Source organism: Manis pentadactyla, chromosome 14 (assembly GCF_030020395.1).
Source record: "Manis pentadactyla isolate mManPen7 chromosome 14, mManPen7.hap1, whole genome shotgun sequence".
NCBI lineage: Eukaryota > Metazoa > Chordata > Mammalia > Pholidota > Manidae > Manis > Manis pentadactyla.
The window spans coordinates 30,540,775-30,566,466 of record NC_080032.1 but is presented as its reverse complement, the minus strand read 5'-3'; positions in this window follow the sequence as shown (position 1 = coordinate 30,566,466).

Sequence of the window (25,692 nt, the reverse complement as noted above, 5' to 3'; positions counted from 1 at the left end):
TGTTTGACACCTTTCTACAGTTGAGGAAACTGAGGCCCACATGCACACATGTGCAGTGTTCATGTCTTGCCTGAAATTGTACAAAAATAAAAATAATAGTAATAACAAAACCAAAATCCAAGCTCTCTAGCACCAGCTAGGTTTTTTTTCTCCCAAGAGGAGCTGTGCCATTTGCAGTAAGTATTGGCACACAGTCCTGCATGTCAACACCCATTAATCTGTTTTCAGGTGCTCCAAGGTAACAATCTGCTCATATGCACTATTTTCTTTTAGGTAGTTTATCATTCATAATATCTAGTCAATAACTATTTCATTATAAATGGATTAGTGAGCATACTGAAATTATTACTACTTATAGTTACTACTCTTGGGAATCCTTTACTCTTGGCCCTTTATTAAGAACTTCAAAACTCTTAACATAATGTCAATTAAATCAGATTATTAAAGATGGTTTCTGAGGCCTTATAATAAATAACCCTAAGTTGCAAATGTATGTTCATTATTTATAAGCCCTTGAATAGTACTATACATTAGCAGTAAAATATGCTTATAAATATGTCATTAACACAGCCTTGAAATCAAGGATTACCAGTCAATTTACCCTACATAAGTTCATAAATAATATTACCCTCTAACTCAAACATAAAGTGACTTAAAAATTTACTGGCAGATGCATACAAATGCTCTTGCATGAATTTTATTATCTCCTAAGGGAGAAAAACACTATAAGAATAGGAAACAAACTCATAAATTCCTTTCTCTTGTCTATCTTCAGACAAGCATGTAAAGCATTCCAAGTAGATAAAGAATGTAATTTAGTTCACGCCTCCTCGGTATCTGCTTATTCTTCTGTCCAGCAGCAATCTAAAGAAAACACATTAAAAGCCTACAGCCTAAAATATTTTCAATGGACTGCTGCTATGTTTCCCTACTAATTTGTCTAAAAAGACAAAATCTTCCTGCAAAGTAACAATTTGTGGGAATTGGAAAGATAAATGGCCTTGGTTAATATTTCCCGGTGACAAAATGTCAGTGATTATTTAATAAATGTATGTCCACAGTAAGAAAAATCTAAGTAAAAACATATATGATGTTACAGTTCAGTTTGAACATTTAGAGTCCCTAAACTTAATTTTTTTTTCTGTGATATTGTAATACATTTTTAAATTAGACTTTAATTTTTTTTGTTTCTTATTATTGTTGTCAATCTTCCCTATTTAAAAATCTACTTAATCTAAAATCAATAAAACTACTCAAGCTTTCTTTTGGCTAGCACAAAAAATGGCATGTCCTTCTCCATCCTTTTATTTTTAACCTATGTATGTCTTTATATTTAATGTGAGTTTTCTTGAGACACATAGTTAAGTCTTGCTTTTTTATTCAATCTGATAATCTCTGCCTTTGAAATGGTATATTAGAACATTCACATTTAAAGTAATTATTGATATGGTTGGCTTAAGATCTTCCAGCTGGCTATCTGTCTTCTATTTATTCCATTTGTTTTTTATTTCTTTTTTCCTCTTTCTGGGTTGAATTGAATATTTTCATGATTCCACTATATCTTCTCTACTGACTTATTGTTATACCTCTTTGTAAATGTTTTTGGTGGTTGTTCTAGGGTTTATAAAATACAATTAAAAATATGAACTTAGTTTCAAAAATATCATACCACTTTGCATGTAGTATAAGACCCTTAAAACAGTATATTCCAGTCCTCCACCCATCCTGCTGTGGTCTGAATGTTTGTGTTCTCCCCAAATTCCTATGTTGGAATCCGAATCCCCAAGGTGATGGTATTTGGAGGTGGGGCCTTTGGCAGGTGCCTCGGTGATGAGGATGGAGCCTCCTGAATGGGATTAGTGCCTTTATAACAGAGACCCCACAGAGCTCCCCAGCCCCATCCACCATGTGAGGATACAATGAGAAGTCTGCAATCTGGAATAGGCCCCCTCACCTGTCCACCATGGCATCCGGATGACAGACTTCCAGCATCAGAATAGTGAGAAATAATTTCTTTTGTTTTTAAGCTACCCAGCCTGTGATATTGTGTTATAGCAGCCGGAACAGCCTAAGATACATCCCTTGTGCCATTTTGTCATATATTTTACTTTCACATATGCCATAAACACACAATACATTGTTATAATTTTTTCTTTAAATAGATAAGAGAAGCAATTAAAAATAAATATTTTTTTACTTTAGCTTTGCTTATTCATTTCTAGTGCTCTTCAATTCTTTGTGTGCACACTAGTTTCTGGCTATATCAGATTTCTTCGGTCTGAAAAACTTTCTTTAACATTTCCTGTCATGTCAATCTACTGACAATGAATTTCTTCAGTGTTTGAGAAAGTCTTTATTCCTTCTTCACTTTCGAGGGGTATAATGCAATAGTTTTTTCTCTCATGACCTTAAAAAAGTCATGGTTATGTGGTTTCCGATGTGAATTTGGCAGTAATTCTTAGTTCCTTTATAGGCAACTTGTCTTTTCCTCTTTGCCTTCAAGATTTTGTCTTTGCCTTTGGTTTTCCACAGGTTGACTACGATATGCTGAAGTGTGTTTTCTTTTTTCTTTTGTGTATAGATTTATCCTGCTTAGTGATCTCTGAGATTCTTGAGTCTGTGGTTTGGTATCTGTCATTAATTTTGGAAGATTCTCATCCATTATTTCTTCAAATATTTTTTCTGTTCTATTTTCTCTTTTCCTTCATTATGTCGATTATGTTTACATTACACCGTTTGATAGTAACCTCAGCTCTCAAACACTCTCCTCTGTTTTTTACTTTTCAAGTTTGTATTCTTTGCCTCTCCACTCAGGTGATTTTTACTGACCTTTTTAAAAGCTCACTGATTATGTCTTCTGTTGTGTCAGTTTTCTGATGAGCCCATCCAGGACACTTTTCATTTCCATTACTGTGCTTTTTATTTCTAGCCTTTCCATTTGATTCTTTCGTATAGTTTCCACATCTCTGATAGAGTTACCTATCTGACTTTGCATACTGTCTACCTTTGTCATTAGAGCCTTTGACATCCTGGTCATAGTTATTTTAAATTTCCTGTCTGATAATGCTAACATCGGTGCCATAACTGAATATGGTTGTGATCAGTGCTTTGTCTCTTTAGACTTTTTTTTTTCCACCTCTTTATGTGATTCATGATTTATACTGAAAACTGGACATGTATAGGACAGTAGATACCAAAGCAAATATGTGTTATGCTTAGAGATGAACACACCTTCTTTCTGCTAGGTCTTTAGGAGTCTGTGCTGATCTAATGAGGAGTTATCTGTGTCTGAGGTCTGCTCCCTACTTAGCTTTGGGTCTTTTCTTACACTGCTCCTAAGAGAAAATCTGTCCCTTCACTTCTTCCATTTGTGTTCCACTGTTTATTTTTACTCAGCACTGGTTGGCATGGTGGTGGAAAGAGGAGGGGTACTTGCTCTTGTTCTGATGAGGCCTCAGTTTTGGCTCTGTGAACCCGAGTCTCTGTGGTGTGGCCTTCACAAGTGCTTTTGCGTCTCCTCCAGGTGGAATGGTGTGCCCAGCACATAGTGCTGATCGTCTCTGGGGTCGGGTTGTGTTCCTTTTCTGGTTCCCCTCCACCAGCTGTAGGGGGATGTCTGTCAGTGCTCTCAGTTCTGCTGCCCTTTCCCCTGCAGTCTCTGGCTTCCTTAGGGGAGACAGGATGCGGGCCAGGATGAGTTTGGACAGTGACTGCTGCTCAGCCCACCTGCAGATCAAGACTTCTGTTTCATAGAGGAGATGGAGGAAATGGAGTGGACAGAGTTTTGGCCCCAAGGAGAGAGCTTTCTCAGGATTCTTCTAGATCTTCCTTAGAGTGCTTGGTAGTGTTCCTGGAGGAAAAGCTTGCAAGAAGGACTGAAGTCCCATGTCTGTGTACCCTAGGGGCTTTACACTCTCACATTAGCCCACACTTAACCATTAACAACAGGTTAAAAATTCCTAGCTGAATCTTTTTACCAACTTTTATGGCAGTTGGCTGTCTGTCCCAAGTAAACAAATGCTTGACTTCTGTTTCTCCAAGGAGAAGCTTCTCTCTCTCCATAGTTCCCATTAGTTGTTTCCCCATGATGGCTTCAGGAAAAATTGTTAATGTGAAGTTTATCCAGCTTTTGTTATTGTAAGGTAGGAGCAATGCTCTTTCCATCTTTCTCTATCTTGAAGCCAAAAGTCTGTGTCATTGTAATTTAATGAATATTTTATAATTGGGAAAATTTCCTTAGGAAAATGAATACTTGCTAACTGCCCAATTTCCATGATAGTGTAAGACACATGCCTTCCAGTAAAACAAGGCCTTTGATTGATGAATAGCTCCCCAGTGGGTGAATCCCTTTTAAGTGGAGGGCTGGTGAGGACATGGCCGGGCAGGAGTATGGCTCATCTAGAGAAAGGCAGTAGGATGTTGGGGTGGACTGGAAGGAATCTGGAAGGCAGAAATGAGAAGACCTGTTGAGCAGCTTGGTTAATGGAGACTGGAGGGGTGGTAGGTCTGGACTCTTTCTTAGTTTGGGATGCTTATGAAAACACTGATGGTCATATTCTCTGAGAAAGGAACTGAAAAGGGAGTACAACATTACTTAAAAGAAAAAATTCCTGTTGTTGAAAGGACAAAACATTTTAAGGGATAACAACAGTGGATTCAGGAGTCTAGGCCAGGCCTAAGAGTTGTGAGAATGCTTGAAAGTCTTATGAGTTATTATAGAAATTTTAGTCACACCAAATTTTCTTTGGGTGCGAATCTTTTAAAATGTCTTAGACTCAAGGAATTAGTTTAGTGAAATATAACTTGAACAGCTCAGAAGGTTAGAATGAGTTGTATTCAGCTTTAACAATAATCTTTTGATGGTCTGTGCTTACATCACTTCTGAGAAATTATTTGATATCTTTATAATAGATAATTTTTACAGCCTTGGGTGAGCAGTATATGCTAAAAGAACTAAGAAGAATTTTTTCTTAAAAAAGAACTCTGGTTAATCACCCTAAATGCAACTGAGCAGCATAGTTTATATCTCTTAAAAATTTGAACAGCATACTATAACAAATGCCCATGCACCATCCTTACCCATAGCTTAAAAATAAAATATTACAAATACAGTTGAGGGCTCACTCTTCTCTTTCATCCCAGAAGTAACCATTTTCCTTTATTTAGTGTTTATTATCCTAAAAAATGTATTTATATTTTAACTACCTGTGTATCTGCCCCTAAATTATATATTTATATTTTAATATTTTATATAAATGGTTTCATATATTATGCATCCTCTTTCTATTTCTTGTCTTTCAGTATTATGCCAGTGAGAATTATCCATCTTAATATCTATAGCTCTAGATCTTTTTTACTGCTAGATACTATTCCATTATATGAACATAACACAATTAGCCAGTCTCTTTTTGGTGGACATTTATGTTCTTTTCAACTTTCCTTTTTTTTTTTGCTATTACAAGCAATTATACATGAAAAAGAGTATTCATTTTTGTGGCATGTATTTCAGAATAAAATTGCTTCTATCATGAATGTAAGTGCTGATGAGATCCATGTTTCATAAATGTTTTCTTCCAGTCTGTAGTTTACCTACTCATTTTCCTAATGGTTTATTCTGAAAAGGAAAAGTTTAAAAATTTTGAATAAGTCTAGTTTGTACATTGTTTTATTTTATTGGCTGATTTCTGTATCCTATCTAAGAAACCTTTGCCTACCCTAAGTCACAAAGATATTTTTTTATGTTTTATTATATTGGATATGTCATTTGCAAATATCTTCTCCCATACAGTAGGCTGCCTTTTCATTTTGTTGATGGTTCTCTTTGCTATGCAGGAACTTTTTAGTTTGACATAGTCCCATTTTAGAGTTTTATTAAGTTAAATCTATCCTTACCATGTGACTCAGCATGTCTGTGCCTAGGTATTTCCTAGGAGAATTGAAAATGTACATCCCCCAAAACACTCACACAAGAATGCTCATAGAAATTTTGCTTGTACAGACAAAATATTAAAACAACCCAAATACCCATCAATAGGACAATGCATGAACATATTACTCCTTTTATATGATGTTTAAGAATGGGTTAAACTAGTCTATAGGGACAGAGCACAAGCTGCCTGATGATGGGTGGGAATGACTGGCAGGAAGCCCAGGGAAACCTTCTAGGATGATAGACATGTTCTGAATTAGACCGGGGTGGGCAATGCTTCCAAAATTGGTCCTAACAACCCCTTCTCCTCTATATGCTCTTTTTAGTGTGACCTTGTCACTCACCCACATGGTTTCTCTTTCCAGTGAATGTGTTCTGGTGCTGCGACCTTTCTTGGCCAACCGGGTGAAGGAGTGATGCTGTATGACCTTCAAGACTGGGCCTTCACAGGGCTTCATCTCTTGGACACTCCTCGGCAGCCAGCTGCCCACACAGAGGGTGGAATGGCCAAGGCCTGCAGCCCCAGTGCTGGCTGGTCCCCACTGCCAGCCTTTTAGGACCTTCCAGCCATCCTAGTCACCAGCTGCACCACGTGAAGCAGAACAACCTACCATAAATCCATAGAGTCTTGAGAAATAATAAATTTTCTTAAGTTACTCAGTTTTGAAGTAATTTGTTACTCAGCAGTAAATAACTAAAACTTTTAGCCTATTAATTATGTGGGCATGTACATTGGGCAAAACCTGTAGGATTATATACTTACATCTGAACATTCTACTGTGTTAATATAATCTAAAAACAAACTTATAAGCAAAAATAAAACATAAGCATATTAGTTAATCATGAAAACCCAATGCCAGTCATCATATAAACAGTAAAAATTTAAAGTTGATGCTATGAAAATCAGGAATTAGAAAGGGGTGGGTATGATTCAAAATTGCTTTGAAGATTTTAGCTAATTTGATATATAAGAAATTAAACCAATGCAAATTTTGGGAAAGATGAGAACAAACGTTTTTATAAACCTAGGAAACCCCAAGGACTCTATCTGACAACATGAGAATTAAAAAACATAGTGAGGTGACTGGATTAACTGGTAATATGCAAATGATAATGGTTTTCTTTACATAAATAATAATCAATTAGAAATGAAAATAACAAATACCCAATTTTCAATGGCAACAAAGGTGTAAAATAGCAAAAAAAGCCACTCAAACCAAATGGAGAAAAGTCACAAAACACTACTGGAATTAAGAAAATATGAGCTGAGATACACTGTATACTTGGTTGGGAAACCATAATTCCATGAAAATATTAAACTTTCCAAACTATGCATGTGCGTGCACATGTGCACAAACACACACACACCCAATTCCATTAAGAATCCCAACATTTTTATGAACTGATTCAAATCACCTTACAAATTCATAAGGAAGAGCTAAGATACTTCTGAAAAGTAAAATGGGAATTTCATATTTGCTTTATCAGCCACTGAGATTTACCATATAAACCTATTGAAATTACAAGTATGATTTTGGTATAATAGGAGGCATAGGAGTCTGGGGGCCATGCACAAATCTTAGTGCTCGAGAACTGACCCATGACAAAGTCGGTTTTTCAGTCCAGGTAGGTGTTCACTTCACATACGACGCTGGGCTAGATTGCTTTTTGTCTGAGACAAGGCAGTAGAAGTTTCCAGCCTCCACATACATCAAGGTGGATTCTTTTTTTTTAAATTTTTTATTAAGGTATAATTGATATACACTTTTATGAAGGTTTCACATGAAAAAAAAATGTGGTTACTACATTTACTCATATTATCAAGTCCCCACCCACACCTCAGTGCAGTCACTGTCCATCAGTGTAGTAAGACACCACAGATTCATGATTTGCCTTCTCTGTGCTACACTGTTCAAGGTGGATTCTTAACAGGTATGAACAGAGGCATTTTACTGGAAGCTTTATCAAGGGCACATATATATAAAATATATATATTTGATAGGTCTTTAATCACATTTTGCACATGGAGAGACACTCATGGTTTCACATGAACACCTTACTAGGAATGAGAAAAACACTGGCTCCACACACGTGCACACGCAGCATTCTGACTGCATCCCCGTGTCACCGAAACGCTCCCATCTCCAGAGTGTGCAGGCTGCTGCTGCGGGGATGCAGCAGGAAGAGAGGGTGGAGAAAGGGAGGGGAAGGCAGGGAGCGAGGAGCGCCAAGGTGTAGAGGCGCAGACCCCGGAGCAGGGTGCGCGGTCTGATGCGGAGAAGGAAGCTGTACTAGTCGCCATCCTTGTCCTTACTCAGCTTGCAGCGCAGATGGTGTGTCCTGTGGAGTCACCAAGCTTTTCACTGGATGTTCTGCAGAGCTCTGCCTCAAGGGCCTGGCTGGCTTTATGTTTGGCCCTTGGAAGCCCGAGCTTTACCTTTGGGGGTCTGGTAAATCATCCCCCTCTTCTTAAACCCGCACAGAAGGTTTTGTTCCTTGCTGGTCTGTGTAGCCTGAGCAGGGCAGCTCCTTGCCCCACTGTGATACGGTGGGAGGCACAGTCAGGCCAGGCCGCTGCCAGAGCCAAGAGGCCGCCTTAGCAACCACCGCCTTAGCAACCACCCAGCCTTGAGCCAAAGCAGTGTGCGGGGCACACGGGCACACACCGGCCAGGTGAGGGGAGTGGGAGGCAGAGCTGCTCTAGGAAGTGCTCAAGAAGGAAAAGCGGACTGCAGAAATGAAGCACATCTCATGTATTTCTTTGATTCTAAAACATACTTTTTGCCCTTCATGGTTTGACACCTGTGTAGTCAGGATGGGTTTCACAAACACTGTCTGCCGCTTAGAACTTTGTCCTTGTCATGAACAAACTTGGCCACGCCTGCCCTTAGTGCTGCTCCGTTGGCTGAGCTGGATGCGTTATCAGAGCTACAAATGTTGAGTTTGGTGTTGAAGATATCTTCAGACAGATTTCGCAATGATTTGGCAATCAGACAAAAGAGCCATTGTGTTTGCCAAAAAGCATGGAAACGGAGCAGTGGAGCATGTATTTTATACTAATGAGGCAAAAAATTTGCTTAAGAAATGATTGCCATTTCACCTTTCTTTCAAAGCAACAGCCAAGTCCTTTAGAAACTCATGTGGAAGAAACTGTGGTACACTTAGTGACTGAGGTAAATGCAGGAGGGTGCTGCTAAAAAATAAAAAAAAGAACACAGCCTATTAAGCTAGAATGCAGCCCTAACCATGTTCCTACTCAGGGTGTGGATTGGGTGTGGCAGCTGCTCGATGCCCCACAATGCACTGGTTCCAAGGAGGCTGGCAGTCTTCTCTGCCTTCAGATGCACTGTAGGTGGGTCATAAGCCAGGTGCATTTGCCTCAGTGAACGTACAGCCTCACCTGGATCTTAAGGCACCCAGAAGATGACCTCCTCACACGGCGATTAAGGAGAGACAGGGTGAGGATGAAGGGGTTGCTTTAGAAATGTTATTCAAATGGAAAACAGCAGCAGCCCCAAGTCTTCCTGGACACCTGAGACACGTGAAGCCCAAGTTAGTGCAAAAGGAGCAGCGGTGCCACCAGTCTGGATGGGGAGACTGGATTCATGAATAATCCTAAAAAACTACAAGGAGTCCGTGAAAATATGTGCATCCAGGGCTGACAGTGTGGCCCACAGAAGGGCCCCTCAAAATACCTCATGAAAGGGCTTTTATGTTTAAATCAATTTGGAAAATTGTCCCTTATCTCTGCTCCTTTGGGATTTACGCTGGATATTAATTTATCAAACATTTTTGTAAATCCTGCAGTAGGTAACCCATGTCAGCCACGATTTCCCACAGTCACTTGACCACAGAACTTATCCAATAACACCCTGACAGGAAGAGGACTACATTATAGGAATGCTGATCTACCGCTAGATTTTGGCAGGACTGCCATGGGTGTGAAATTTCTGTGGAAGGTGGCGGGATACAGTAAGGGGGAAGGTAGTGTGCAACACAAGGGAAGAAGGGAGAAAAGGAGCTAGGCAGAGCAGCCTTACCAGTACAGAGCAACTCTTACCGGGAGGAAGAGGCTGTCACCTGGAAAGCCTTGAACGCCAGGCTGAAGGGCCTGGACTCACATGAGAAGCTGTGCGCTGTGCTCCTCCGTGGGCCTCCTGCTGAGAGGCCTGTGAGCTCTGCCAGGGCTGCCCAGGACCCTGGCTGTGCACGCGAGTTCCTCCACTACCTCCATGTCCCAGGCAGGAGGTGTGTGTGGTCTCTGGCCCTTGCTTAGACCTGGGACCCTCAGACTTCTGCATGCTGAAGTGGCCAGGAGAGCTGGCAGGGTGCAGATGGCTGGGCTCTACCCAGGGTTGCAGCATCAGGTCCCTGCAAGCACCTGAGAACCCACATTTCCAACAAGTGCAGGTGATGCCAATGCTGCTGATCTGGGGGCCACCCTCAGGTAGTCTGGTCCACTGGACTCCAACAGTTTCTGCCTTGGGGGCACACAGGGATGCAGACGAGGGGGTATTGTCAACGGAAAACGAGAAGAAGTTGCTGCAGTTGGCAGCTCACTTGTCAGGGCCTCAGTTTCCCCAAAGAAGCAGTAAGTGGCCTGGTACATGGACCAAACTCCAGCCCTCGAAGCATCCAGGCAGCCTGTGAAGATCAGTGAAGCCTGCTGGAGAGCCCAGGATGAGACTGGCGCCTGTCAACTCATGCCATGCCAGGTGTGGGGTTGACATTGCCAAGTGGGTACTGCCGTCACCTTTCTGTAGCTGGAGGAACAGTCTCTGTGAGGGTAGCAATGGGTTCCAGGTCTTTCACTCCAGCTAGTGAGTGAAAGATGTAATTTAGAGGGTTAAGTCCTGAACCTCAGTCATTCCCCCATGCCGCATTGTCTCTGAGCATACTCCACTCCTGGCACGGGTGTTTGTCAAGGGTCTGTGGGCTGGGGAGGAGCAGGGTTTGCAGAGCCTTACAGAGACTTGGAAAATTTGTATTTGCTATTTTTTCCTATTGTCATTCTGAGGCAGAGCCACAGGTACAGGGCAAGTCAGAGGAAGGATGCTGTGAGTTTGCTAAATGCCCTGTTATGCTCTACCTGGGTTTAATGCCCCTGATTCTCTACTGCCAGCTTTTCACCTGAGTTTCTTGCTTCGGAGCCAATCAAGCCTTAATTGGAAACAGATGCAGCCTCCTGCCGGCGTCACAGGATGACAACAAACCAAGATTAATTAGAGTCAGGCTTGCACGACTTGGGCTTTTCCTGCTAATAAAGCAAGTGCAGGCTGGAAAATGCAGCCAAGTTAGGGAGATGTCCCTGTCCTGGTCTGCAGAACACAGTAAGGGCGCCATTTTTTTTTATCTGAGGCAGCATCTGGCTCCCAAGGGTCTACTCCGGTTCCTCATTAATTAACCCTTTTAAAACTGACTACAATAATAACCATCCCAACAAATACCTCCCATTTCATGTCTTAAGGAACATAAGAACACATTAGAAAGCGTCCTCATGAGCTCAACCCATGTATAATTCAGGATGCTAATAAGTGACAACAGAGACTAAATTTGTTCATAAACCCCAGACTCATTTTAGACCATGTTTTGCCCCAACACCCATTACTCTTGATTTATTAGGGGGTGCGGGGTGGGTTGACTTCATTTCATTTCTCTCCCATGCATTGCCCCCAAATTGGCCAGAGGTGAGGGCTGAGGAAGAAGACAAGCATATAGATGTAGAATTTATAGAATTAATAGAATGAATTAGAGAATTTTTTAAATCAGTAAGTGAATTTAAAAAGTCCTTGAGCTATACCAGGTCAATATATAAATATCAACTGTATTTCTTTACACAAATCATATAGAAACTAAAACTTAAAATTTATTTTACAAAACAATTTACAATGGCATAAAATGTATCATGGATTTAGGAATAAATACAATGAAAGAGGTGCAGGACCTCCACATCAAAAACTAACAATCACAACAGGAGATTTAAAGAAGGGCTATAAAAACAGAGGAATATACAATGTTCATGAAATACAGCACTCAGTATCTTCAGAAGGTCAGTTCTCCCCAAACTGATCTGTGGATTTCATGCAACCAATGTCAAAGCTCAGAAGGCTGTTTCCTGGGGCAAATCAACAACTGATTTTTGGTGTTTTAAGGAAATGAATGGGACAAGAGCAGCAAAGCCAATATTGAAGACCAAAGATGAGAAGGTATTGAGGTTTATCATACAATTACATTAACCACTGAAAGTTTGAGTGACCAGATCGGTGGGACAGAATGGCGTGTCCTGAAACTGATCCCAACATACATCCCCTGATTGTCACAAAGGTAACAGCACAGTACAGTGGGGAGGAGCGTCTTTTCATGGATGGCATTGGATCCCCTACTTGACCCTAATCACAAATTCCAATTCCAGAAGATTATTGACTTAAAAGTGAACAGTAAGCCCTCAAAGCTTCCAGGAGATGATTATATAGGAGAATATCTTCATGATTTTAGGATAGGCAACAGTTTCTTCAATGGTCACAAAAAGCATGAATACTTAAGGAAAAGACTGATAAGCTGGAATTCATTAAAGTGAACTCTAGAGAAGAGCCTCTTTTCTAATCTTCTCATTAAACAAACAAAAAACAGAGATAAAAATTAAGAACTTTTGCTCATCAAAACTCCACTAAGGAAGTGGAAATGTCCCCACAGAGCAGTGGAAAATGTTTGCAATACATATATTACCAACATAAAGAATGTCCACAAATCAGTACAAAAGACAGTGCAATAGAAAAATGGGCACTTTACATAAAAAGATATAAAATATATGAAGTATGGTCAACAGCAGGGAAATGCAAATTAAAATCACAGGAAACCTCACCCTCTAGGACATCCATTGCACCATGAGGTGTGCACCCCACAGGGATGCTCTCTTTCCCAGCAGCTTCCCCCCTTTTCCTGGCTCCTCTGGCCAGAGACAGATTTCCCTGTGACTCAGGCTGCCTTCTGAGCAGAACACGAGAAAAAGGAGGAAAAAGGTAACAGGGACCCTCCCAGCCTCAGGTCCTCTTCCAGAGAGACGGAGGCTCTGAGGGCCTGCCTGAGAGACAGAAAACAGCAAACAACCCCGGGAGCATGGAGGAAGTATTGATGTGTCCCGTTTCCTTGAGTCCCCCGTGTGGAGCCGCAGTCACCAGGCTCAGTAGCGAGATGCAAGAGCAAAACAGGTCTTTATTGCTAGTTTGAACTAGGGTCTCAGTGGCCTGTCGGAACACAGGACTCGGTCTGAGACCCTGAACAAAGTTCCCTTTTTGCTTTTATACAATTAGCAGATGCAGCAGAAACAGGAAGGGGCTTTCCAAGGGAGGGGGGTGGTTTATTGTGGCCTTAGCTGATTGGCTGAGGAGGGTCAGGGTCTTGTTGCACAGGTTGCTGGCCATGGTCTCCATGGGAATGGGTGTAGCTTGAGCGGGAAACTTCTTACTCAAGATGGAGGACACAGAACAAAATGGAGGCAGGGGGGTCATGTAGGGGACATAGTTATTCAAGATGGAGGACACAAAATGGAGGCAGGGGGTCATGTTAACCTTCCAGGGGACTAGGTCAAGCTAACCTTCCAGGGGTCCCACGGTATAAACTGGACCCACAGGACCTGACTGGGTGGCTACAGTTACAGCACCAACAGGACAAGGCCAAGCCCGTAACAGAACCTCGGGCTTCCTTGTTCTTGACAGACAAAAAAAGGTGGGGACACAATTGCATCGGATGGAATCTTTGGAATCTCTGACTGTCCAGAACTTCGTTAAACGTCTCCATTACCAGAATTGTCTTTTTTATTCTCCAGAAAGTGTTTCTGAGCTGGCAGACGTTTCCCAGAGAGCCAGGAGCTGCCACAGGGAGGGGACCTCTGACTCCTGGGTTTCTACCAAGGCAGCGGCAGCTCCAAGCTCACAGGACACAGTGGAGACAGGTGGCAGGTGTCTTCCACTGTGCAGAAGGGTGAGAACGGGAGGCTGTCTGTCCTTATTCTGTCCATCTGTCCCGCACATGCTTGATGAGCAGCCCACAGGCACTGGGCACTCGGCTATTGCTGAAGCTCGTACTTATTTGCATGTTGCATCCTTAAATTCGCAACCCTTGGTTCCCAGCCCTGGAGTGAGGGCAGCCTTGTGCCCTGCCTGAAGGTCCTAAGGCCGTGGGGCCATGGCCCTGACCACGGGTCCCGAACACCAAACCTGAACCTGTAGGCAGCAAGGGAAAGAGCCACTTTGCTATGTGACGCTGGGCAGGGCACTTGGCCTCTCGTTTTTTAATCAACAAAATAGCGTCAGCACAGCGACTTCCTCGAGGGTAGTTGCGAGGTTGCGCGGCTCGAGGATGGAAAGCACGCCTCACGCAGATTTGCATCCTTGCTCAGCTGAAGTGGTGCTTGCCTGCGCCCGCTCCTCTCCTGCCATCTCCTGTCCCCCTCTGCGGTCTTCCTGCAGGACCACCCTGAGACTCAGAGGCGTGCAGGGAGGAAGGCCCTTCTCTCAGGAAAGCTGTCCTGGGCGTCTGCGGGCGGAGCCCTGGGGACACAGGGAGGCAGGCAGCCGGCCCCCTGCTGCAGACAGCGTGGGGTTTAGAAGTGAGGGGCGGGTGTCGCCAATGCGTGTGCACCTCCGAAAGCACTGAGGCCGACTCCTCACTTGTGAATGTGGGCCCAGACCTCTGGGACCTTCTACAGGGCAGGGACTTGGTGGGCCTAGGCTGGGCTCAGGTTCTGCATTTTACCAGGTGGTGCCAATGCTGCTAGTTCTCCAGCTACACGCCAAACCAGTCCTTTCGCCTTAGAGCAAGCGGACCCACGCTTCCCCATGCCCGGCAGCCGCCAGTGTCCCTCCGGAGCCAGCCGCCTCCCGCTCCACCCGGCGGCCCACCCCTGAGGGAAAGCGCCGACGGCGTCCCTTCTCTCTCCAGGCCCGGCTGGCCACCCTGGCACTGGTCACCTCTGATTCTTCCCTCACGGAGCTGTGGGTGCTGTGCAGGCAGAGGGCCAAGCACCCCGAAGACCACCCCTCCAGCAGCCAGGCAAGACCTCAGCCCGGAGCGCCAGCTCCACCTCCCGAGCTGTCCTCGCCACTCTCCCCGGCAGAGACCGTGCACTTTCTTTTTTTTTCTTTTTTAAATTTTTTATTAAGGTATGATTGATATACACTCTTATGAAGGTTTCACATGAAAAAACAATGTGGTTACTACATTTACCCATATTATCAAGTCCCCACCCATACCCCAATGCAGTCACTGTCCATCAGTGCAGCAAGTTGCCAGAGATCCGAGACCGTGCACTTTCATTTGAACTTTATTCTCCAGGTCACCGGGAGTCTGGGTGGGTTCCGAGCTGCAGAGTGACACCACATGGCATGTACATTTCAGATGGGTCATTCTGTCTGTGGCTCGGGAAAACAGAAAGGGTTAGGAGAGGGAGAGATGGGAGAGCTTTGGGGAGACTGCTTCAGTGCTTAGGTAAGAGGTATCTGCCGCTTTCTCTAGAGTGGTGGGGGAAGGGTAGACAGAATGGAGTGTCAGGAGGTGTTCAAGCAGCAGAAATTGACGCTTGAAGGTGGACGGAGAGAGAAAGAGCAGAGCATCTGCAGCTTAGACAAGAAACTGGAAAACAGAGCCACCTTGTTCTTCCTATTACAATAGGCAGATTTTGCCAGAGACTAGTCCAAGCTGAAACAAACTGTGTGTGTTATTGGCTTTTCCATAAACATGGAATCAAGTAGCTGCCAGTTGCCGCTTCCCCAGAGATCATCCTGCTCTAGACACAGAGCCCTGAGAGCAAGAGAAATCAGTTATGTTTTAAATTTCAAACACACTGAACACTGGTATCACTCAGGTATTCAGTGTTGGTCACCTGCCATCTGGCAAAACATCGCCAGAGACAATAACACAACAGAAAGCTGACCACCAGCCTGGCCTGGTCAGTTAGCTGAAATAAACTGTGAACAAGTAGCTTTTAATTAATTCATCCAATTAATCAATGATATTTTAACAGAATAACAATTCACCATAAACTTTTGGTAAAAAAAAAAACTAGAGTAAGACAGCTTCCTGAGCAATTTCCCCACAACAGGCAGGGCCAGTGCAGGCGAAGCCTTGCAGAACACAATAAAATACTGTATTTTTGTGCTTAAGGGAAATGTCATCTGTTCCTATATGAAATAGAGACAGGAGAATGTAAGAGCAAGGGCACAGATGGGTGGATGCAAAGCTAAACTTAAAAAAAATTCCTTAGATATTTTGCAAATTGCTCTTTTAGTGGAATGGGTTCAGGGAATTAATTTTCAGAGACTTAGCTTTTTATCACTTAACTTTTCAAGTCTGTTTCCTCATCTGCAAAATGACGATGGTAATAATACCTACATTGGAGGGTTATCGTAAGGATTACATAAAACAGTAAATAGAAATCACCAAGCACGTAGAAAGTAACCAACAAATAAGTGGTAGCTGACACTACAGCTCAGTAAGCAGTTTCTGAATTAATGATATGAAAACCTGATGGCCAAATAAAATCAGTCAGTGAAGAATTATGGGCTTGGGTGCCTGATGTTTCCCTACGTCTTTTATTCACTCCTCAAGCCATTGCTGTAAGGAAGACGGCATTACCCGTGCTCCCAGATGAAGGATGTGAGGTTAAACAAGTAACATGTTCAGATGGTGAAGGGCCCCCACCCTTTAGAGAGAGAGATGGACCCTGGGCAGTCTGGCATGTGGGTGAAGTCAAGGTTTTGGAGTTAGACAGATCTGGTCTCTGCAGGGTCCAGCACTTACTGACTTTCTCATGCTGGGCAATTTATTTTCTTGAAGCCCTGGTTTCCTTACCCACATGGCTGGGGTAATCGTGCCCACCTCAGAGGTGGTGTGAGGCTCCAGGGGGGCAATGGGGGCGAGCTGGTTCCATGGGGCCATTGGGCTCTCCTTCCCTAGCACACCACATGTGCTCATCCCATGTGTCCCCATTAGGGCCACCTTTGTTGCCAGCAGTGTGCTCAGCCACATCTTCTGTGCGTGACCATCATCGGCCCTCCCAGCACCTCCAGGGAGTGTTCAGGGCAGGTTGCCCTTCCCTGAGGTCAGATCCTGGCATGAAAGCACAAAGATAATTGCTTTGATTTAGCATCTGGTTTTGTCCCCAGCTGAGTCACAATAGCATGATCATACACTGTCCACTTGGTACTTACCCTTCACAGACCAGAGGATGGGGTCAGCTTTCCAGATGCCTCGGAGGAACCACGAAGCCTTCCAGATCATTAAATCAGCCCCTCTTTCTCCTGCTCCCCACCCCCACGGCCCTGTGACTTACCTCACCAGCCCACCAAATGCATCAGGAATCTTAAGTAATTAGAAGGTCACAACTCATATGGCCAGGGACCCCAAAACGTCAGTAACCACAAAAACAGACATCTGAGATGGAAAGGCCCTCCCCACAGCTAATGCAACTATAGTCCCTAATACTCACAATACATTGCTATGATTGGTGGTTGAAAATTAAATGTAGGTTAATTTAATCAACATTAATCACAGATTTGGGGGAATCTAGAGGATAGTGTGCATTTGAGCATGAGGAAACATGAACTGTAAATCTAGTTTTCTCAACTAGACCTTTGACAAATCACTTCACTTGGCCTTTGTTTTACCTTATAAACAATAAGACACTTTGAGGACACCTGCCAGGCTAAAGGAGAGCGGGTCTGATGAGGCAGTGGGCCTGAAAGGGCTTGAGGGAGGAGTGAAGGCTGTATTCATGCTAAGAAGCACCAGGATTGGCAGTTTTCTTACTTTTATAAAGAACAGCAGATCAGACACTGAGGAGGGAATTCAAGCTTATTCATGTAGACAGAGCTTATGGAATCCAGTGAGCAGGAGGCATGAGGGGGGCTTGTAGAGCCATTTTGGCAGGGCCAGCATGAGCCTTCAGAAAATGGTGATTCTGGAGAAAGCAATTCTAAAACTCTTTTTCAGGGTAGGGACTCTGTGTAGAAGAATGTCAACTGTCCTGACATCTAGGGATTAGCTTAGCACACTATAGAGGGTCACAGCACATGACAGTGATTCATCACTGTACCCCACTCCTTGTGCCTCTATGATTACTTGCAAGGTAACATAGAGTTCCATGGAGAGGAGGAGACTTAGAGAACCACCAGCTGACATGCCTGCATGTGCTAGTGTTTGTAGCTGGACCACCTTGTTAATCAAGCACTATGTGCCCAGAGATCTTTATGTTGCTCCTGGGGGATCCCATGAACCTCCCAGGGCCATCGAAGAATGGAGGCCCCCAACATACTACTCCCAAGGTTATGCCAGAGGTCAACTGTGTATCTGATTTACACCTGGGATTGTCTGAAAGATGCCAATGCCCTCAAAACCATTATGAAAGAGCTCCCAGGCATTTGACTATTGGCAGCCATCTAAATTAGAATCTATTCATACATCTTCCAGAAAACATACAGACAATTAAAGCAATTAAACAAAACCACATTTAAGTCACGCACAGTGAACTAGGAGACAGAGACTACTAACACATCAAATCTACATGTAAGGAGGGAAATAAGTGCTCACACAGCAACTCCAGAACCAGCTCCAGATCCCACACCCAAATGGAGCACGAGGGGGGACCGCATGGGGAAGGGGACAGCAGGAGCCCAGCTGTGACCAGACATAGATGAAGCACCCCAGAAAGAGATGGCCCCCATCCTGAGTAGGGAAAAACGAGAGCAGACCTAGAGCACTGGCTGAGGGTGGTCTTGAACTAAGGTTGCTAGGGAGCTCTCCAAACTCCTTAGCCCTGTGTTATCTCTGCTGCAGAAAAGAATAAGCATTTAAAAAATGAACAGAAAGCGGCAGCCACATCTGTACACAGCTGCCTTAAGAAGAAAATCTTAACGGGGAATAAAACACTTCACCAAATAACATTTTTCTCTACAAACCAGCCATGAAGCAGAGAAAAATCATTATGTGGCATTCCAACCTAAGGTACATATGAATAAACAAGTATTTATGAATATGAAAAATCATCTTGAGTAAGAAATTTTAAAACTTGGAAATGGACAAAAGTCAGGAAATGTGAAATGGAAGTTGACCAAATTCAAGAAATAAATTGCCAAAAAAAAAGGCAAAAATCATCTGAGAAATGAACTAAATTGTAAGGTACACAAGAGAGAACAGATTTGACCAAAAATATGAGGACTGTGGAGGAGACGGATAAAAATAGCCAAAGAACAAAAGAAAAAGAAAGAGGCAAAAGAATCAAAGAGAAAGTAATAAAGATAAAAACAGATAAGAAAGTGCAAACATATGTGTGATTACAGCCCTTAAAGACTCTTTTGAACTTTGAACACAATATATGAAATTATAATCTAAAACATATTTTCAAAACTAAAGACCCAAATCTAAATATTGAAAATTGATCCAAAATGGTTATAGTCAAGATAAATCCTACTAAACTTCAAAAATAACAGGTGTTCTCCAGGAGAACATCTTAAAAATAGGAAAAAAAAGGCAGATGAAAGGGGAAAATAAAATAATGTAATTGATTGCCACCTGTGTGATAGTTAAGACTAAAAGGAGGTAATTGAGAGCTGAACAAACCACTTATTGGAAGTCTAAGTAGAGAAAGGGACATAAGGACATTATAAAATGCATTCATATAAAGGTATTGACAAGAACAAAAATACAAACTTTTCTAAATACTGAAAGGAATACAGAAAGCAATAGCAGAGAAAATGGACCATAAAGGAGTATGACATGCCACAGAAGTTAATATAATATCTATGACAGAGTTGAAACAACTCAGTCCTATAAAGGATAAAATGGCTGCAACTCATCTACTGCAAGAACACAATTTGGGGGTTATATCACACAGCAAAACCGAACTCCACACTACATGCAACTGCCATTCTTGCAATGAGTCAAGAGGGCTAAAAATCACAGGATGTGCAAATAACGTGGAAGTAGTTGGCACAAAGGTGGCATCGCTGGAACAAAGGCTGGTGGTGCCATGAGGGGACGAGCCACAGGACCATGAAAGGGAGATCATGGAGTTGGGTGACTCAGGTTGACAGAGACCAAGAGGCAGCCCCTGAGACTGATGGGTTACCCTGATGGCTGAATAGAACTGGTGGTTAACCGTCAATGGCACAGGAGCCAGGAGAGGAGGAGAGCGCGTATACTCTGAAAGAACACGTATTTTTGTTTCTTTAAGGGAACTCGAAAGCAGAATTCTGTAGGTTCTCAAAGAACTTACAGCTGAGTAGAAGAAATAAGGCCTAATAAATTTGGAGGATGGGCATTCTGCAAGGGAGGTCAAAACAAAGTGCTCTGGGGTACAGAAAAGGGAAGGAGAAACCCCAGCCAAGGAAAAGAGCCCATAAACCTCTATGGAGGTAACATTTGAGCTGAGACCTAAGGAAACTGTATCTAAGGGAAAAAAAGGAAACCATTGGCTTCCAGATCAGGTAGAAGATCAGGAGATGCTGCCCCGTGGGCTGAACTGTACAACATATTCTGTTATCCTCTGCCAATGGGAAGGTATTGGGATACTACTGATGCCGGGATTCTTGTTTCTGGAGTCGAAGAATGAACTTAGCAAACAGTCGAGGTAGGAGAGCCAGGGAGACTTTTATTGAGAGACACAGTGAGAGGACAGACAGAGCTCCTGGCGTGAGCCAGGAGGGGACAAGAGAGCCCGTAGTGGTGCATTCTCTAGGGGTTTTATAGGCGGTTGAAAGACAAAGAGCTAGGGGTGCAGACCCACCAAATGGTCTCTAAATGTTTATTTTTAAGGAGACACTAAGTTTCTTATCAGGTTTCTGGACTATTTTGCAGAGTTAACATAATAAATTTACTGCTTTGATCCTTTCTCAGAGTAGCAGTTTCTTGCTTTGGGAGTATATCAGTCAAGGCTGCTTTTCTTGCTTTCAAGGTGAGCTGAGTTACTGACTTGATTAGGGCTGGAGGAGGAAAAGCAGCATCTGGGTAAAGTTAAAGATAAACTGGGCTTTTTAGCAGGCTAAAGTAAATTTTACAATAGCTTTATTTAATTGATACAAACAAGACATGGGCTATGCTGAGGTATTTTCTTATTTGGGGGATGTTCAAACATTCCAGGGCAGGTTATTCCTGGCTTTTTCGTTTTAACTAATCTTCACTGAAGAATGCTTATATTCCTAGTTTGATATTTTACTTTAGAGAATTAATGTGACTCTGACTTTGATTATTTAATACGGAGTTTTGTTAGCGGTCTTTTTCCGGGGGCCCTCACCCTACTCTGACTACACCCATGGTCCCTGTCTCACTACTGTGTCGGTACTAACTGTGTAACACTGTCCACTCTACTTTGTAGCTTATTTCACACAATAGTGTATTGCAAATGTTCCCTCACCACAGCCTTACATTTTCTTTTTACATTGGTTAGGTAGTGTTTCATTATATTTATTACACTTTCTGGACTTAATTTACTTATCTTATTCCATCACCAAGCCGTTTCTATGTTTTTTATATCATTAACATCATAAAGTACATCCTTGTTGCTGTATTTATGTGCATCTCCACATTCTGTAGACACCGGACAAGTTTGCATAATACTGCTGAATTTTGCTCCAAGAAAGCTGTGCCCATTTGCTCTCCCACCAGCTGTGTGCGGAAGATGATGGACCTGGGCCCCCCACCCTTGAGCTCTGCCATTAAACATCCTGCCCAAGACATTTGCTTCCCCATAATCGTCGAAGGTTGAAGACTGAATAGATGCACATGTGTACCCCATTTAGTAGGTTTTGCTAAAGGTTTCTTGTCCTCTAATTTTCTTGAGCTCAATTGTGTTTTCTGCCTTTTGGTCCCTGAGGGATGAGTTTTTTCCATTTGCACCATGCACTCTATTGACAAGGACTGCCTTATATGCCATTGCAGACTTTTCCAGGGGCTGATGCCACCTTGGTTCCAGACTTCATGAACGAGCCCCATGTGACTGATTCTGGCTCTGCCATCTCTGAAACTTCACCTTCTGCCTTGCCCTTGGGCTGTCCTCGTGGCGCGCCCTTGCCTTCACTGGCTGCCCCACCGGCAGCCCGACCACCTCTGGCCAGAGAGCCTCCCTCCCCGACCTGCCGCAGACCTGCTCCCCTGCTCCTCACTCCAGAAGCAGAGACCCTCCTGCTCCCTTGCCATGCTAACCATCTCCAGTTGCGCCCAACGGACTCACTGTCCTCAGTCAAGGTGTCACACGCCACAGTGACTCAACCATTTTCCTTTTGTTAATATAAGGAAGAATTCTCATAGTATTCATTTTCAGAAAGAAAAGTCACTGAGATTACTTGATGAACTCATTTTTATTCATTACAGAGAAAGGTCATGTTAAACTGAAAAACAGAAAATCAGAAGTCATCTTACGGGTGATATTGAAGGAAGTAAAACCGACCAGCGCACCCTCCCAGTCACTCTCTTCCCCCACGTGTGAGCCAGTGACCTCTGGGGCAGGTGACGTACTGAATGGAAATGTGGCTGTGTGGTGCGAACATAACAACAGGCTACTAAATATGATCTTAATCTCTGACACACTAAGAGGAATGACTTAGAAAATGAATCATGGCACATTTTTATAGTGTAGTCAACCTCCAAGACTTGAATTGCTTATGAACAAACTCTTCTTCTGTGAGTTCCAAGCACTGATAATCTGTCATAAAACTTTTCCAGGGGCTTCATATATGAACATAGCATTATATTAAACATAGAAAGACAAAATCTGGCACCTGCTTTTTAAAAGCTCATGACTAGAAATTCGTGATATGTTTATTCATTCAGTGTCTTCTCAGTGTCTGTCATGTAGCAGGTATGCTGGGGGTAAATAAAAATGAATACCCCCCCATTCTCAAAATCACAGTATAGGGGTGTTGGCATAGCCCAGCATCTTTCAGACACTCTTTTGGAATTACTTCAATTATTTTTTACAGGCAAATGAGGGAGATGTCACCACCCTAATTTAGGAGAGAAAACCAAGATTTAGGCATGTTAAGTCACTTGCTCCAAGTGATGCAGCCGGCAGTGCTGGAGCGGGACCCGAGCCCGTGCCGTGTCAGCCAGCAAGCTCTTTCAGGATGCCATGGTCCGCTTCGTCTCAAGGAACATTTTAACCTTGCTTGTGATAAAGCTCAGTGGAAGCTGCTTGTCCCTGCTGGCTTTGGAATTTATTTCCTTGGAGAAGGAATGATAGTTCCTCCAACCAACCATCAGGGTTAATAGTTGAGTAGCCAGACCGGTGGGTGTGACTGGATAGCGCTTGGGGCACTCGTGGTCACAGCAGTTAACCTGATGTAAGGTGGGTACAATGGTTAATATTGTGTGTCCACAGGGTGCGCAGATATTTGGTCAGATGTTATTCTGGGTGTTTGTGGAGGTGTTTTGGATGGTTAACATTTAAACTGCTAGACTGTGTAAAGCAGAGTGTCCTGCATAATGCAGTGGGCCTCACCTGATCAGTGAAAACCTGAACAGGACAAAAGGAAGGAAGGAGAAAGAGAAGGGCGGAGGGAGGGAGGAGGAAGAGAGGTGGTGCAGAGCTTGTGGTCTTTCTCGCACTATAAGGAGAAGCTGGCTCCAAGGTTCTCCTCTCTCTCTGTCCTGGCAAGGCAAGGCCAGCCACGGCTCCCCCCACCCCATGCCCTTCTTTCCCGGCCATCCCACTGCTGCCACCTCCACTGTCCCCATGCTGCTTGGCCCAGGGTCTACTGACCACAGGCCCTGGGGCAGACCTTGAGGAAGGGGAGGACCCTGGGGGGTGGCCGCCTTCTCTGCACATTCCCAGCGGCCGTCATCCGCAGAGCAGGCACTTCTAGCAACCTTGCAGAGGAGTAGTGGGTCAGCAGACCAGCAGGGCCTGTCCTGGCAGTATGTCCCTGGGCCATGTTGCCACCTGCAGCACATCTGGGCTCAGGCTGTCTCAGGCCTGAAGGTGAGGCCTAGCACCTACATCCTGGGCACCGTCTGGCAGTAGCCCACCGCAGCCCCAGAGTACAACCTAGAGCATGTCCACAGGGAAAAGGTGAGGGCGCCCCCATTCTTACCCAGGAGAAGAGCCTACACAGCTTGACCCCAAGTCTAGGCCCGCAGTGCCTGCCCTGCCGCACAGCCAGGACTGGGCTGAGCTGCTGGGGTCCTGCCGCCCTCGGGCTGCTTTGCCCACAAACTGCAGCCCAAAGGGCTGACACAGTGCAGTGGGCATGGGGGCACTCACACAAGGCCAGCAGGGCTTGGCTCTGCCCTGAGCCTGGAGGCCTTTGCTGTGAAAGGGAAGGAAACCCCAGTAAGGCTAGATGCCATGCAGTGGTGGCCTGGCAACATCACAGAGGGTGTGCTGGGAGCGCCAAGGGCCGGGGAAGAAGAGGCATTTCAGCAGTTTCCATCTTCACACTTGTCCTTATCCCACTTCAAATCACCTGCTTCTAAGACATTCTTGCTTGGTGATCTTGCTCAGAAACAGTAAAACTGCTCTTTCTTTAGTACCTAGAATGTACCTGCACATGGTAAAGTTAACCCTAGTCAAAGATATTTTTCTATCAAGACTATAACTCCTAGGTCATTTCAAATTTTCTAGTGTATTTTTGGAAAAGATCTGTGGAAATGAGATTTCTGGGTCAAATAATGATAGCATAGCCAAAACAAAGGCTCTAAAGCAGTGTCAGGGTGGTCTCTGGGGTACCACATGCAACTGGGGACTTCAGTGGCTGGAAGCCCAGGGAGGGAGGATGGTCACCCACTCAGGATGGAGGCCCAGGGGGGAGGACGGGGACCCACTCAGAATGGAGGCCTGGGGGGAGGATGGGGACCCACTCAGGGAGGATGGAGGCGCAGAGGGGAGGATGGGGACCTCCACGATATACCTCTCTACACTCTGAAGAACAGCTAGAATTAGGAACAAACGGTTGTTGCCATTCTGTAGAAACGGATGGAACCTCACCCCAATTTGGTTCAGAAGTCAAGGGTGATGATGCTTCCCACCCACCGAGAGGGTATGAGTGAGTTCACAGCGGACATAGCGCAGCTTCAGTGTTCTTATCATGGTTAATAAAAACTGTGGCTGTGGCTGGGGTGCGAGCCCCGTGCATGGTCTGGACTTCCACTGGTGCAAAGGAGGGAGCACCCGGGCTTTCTTCTCAGCCCCCCAGGTGGGGCAGGGAAGAGCGAGAATGAAGCTTAAATCGTGTCAGCTCCAAACATGGAAAATGAAAATCAGGCTCTTCATTCAACAGGCAACAACACGGAGTTCTGGCGAGGACGGAAACACCTGGAACTCTCTTGCCCTGCTGACAGGATTTTGGAAAACTCTTTCATACTATCTGTTTCAGCCTCAACTTCCCAATTTAACATCCTGCTCCCTTAGCACCCCAGGTTTGGGTGGCCTTCCTCTGAGCTGTGGCTCTGCCTCCATCTCCCACCACATCCTCACCTCTGGTCCCAGCTGCGCCGAATGACCTGACACTCCCTGACACCCCCTGAGGATGTTTCCCAGCCCCACCTCCCAGGAGCACTCTTCCCAGATCCTTCATCTGACCAGCTTCTCACTTAGAAAATTTCCCTGACCTACTAGCCAGGCCTTGACGTCCACACTATAAGGGTCCCCTGCTGCTAGTACCCCCTTCAGAGTGTGTCTCCTGCAGTAATGCAAATGCTTATTTATTTGTCTCCCCCTGTTAGACTGAGAGATCCCAGTGTTTACTCTGGCTTCTCAGTCTTTATCACAGTGCTTG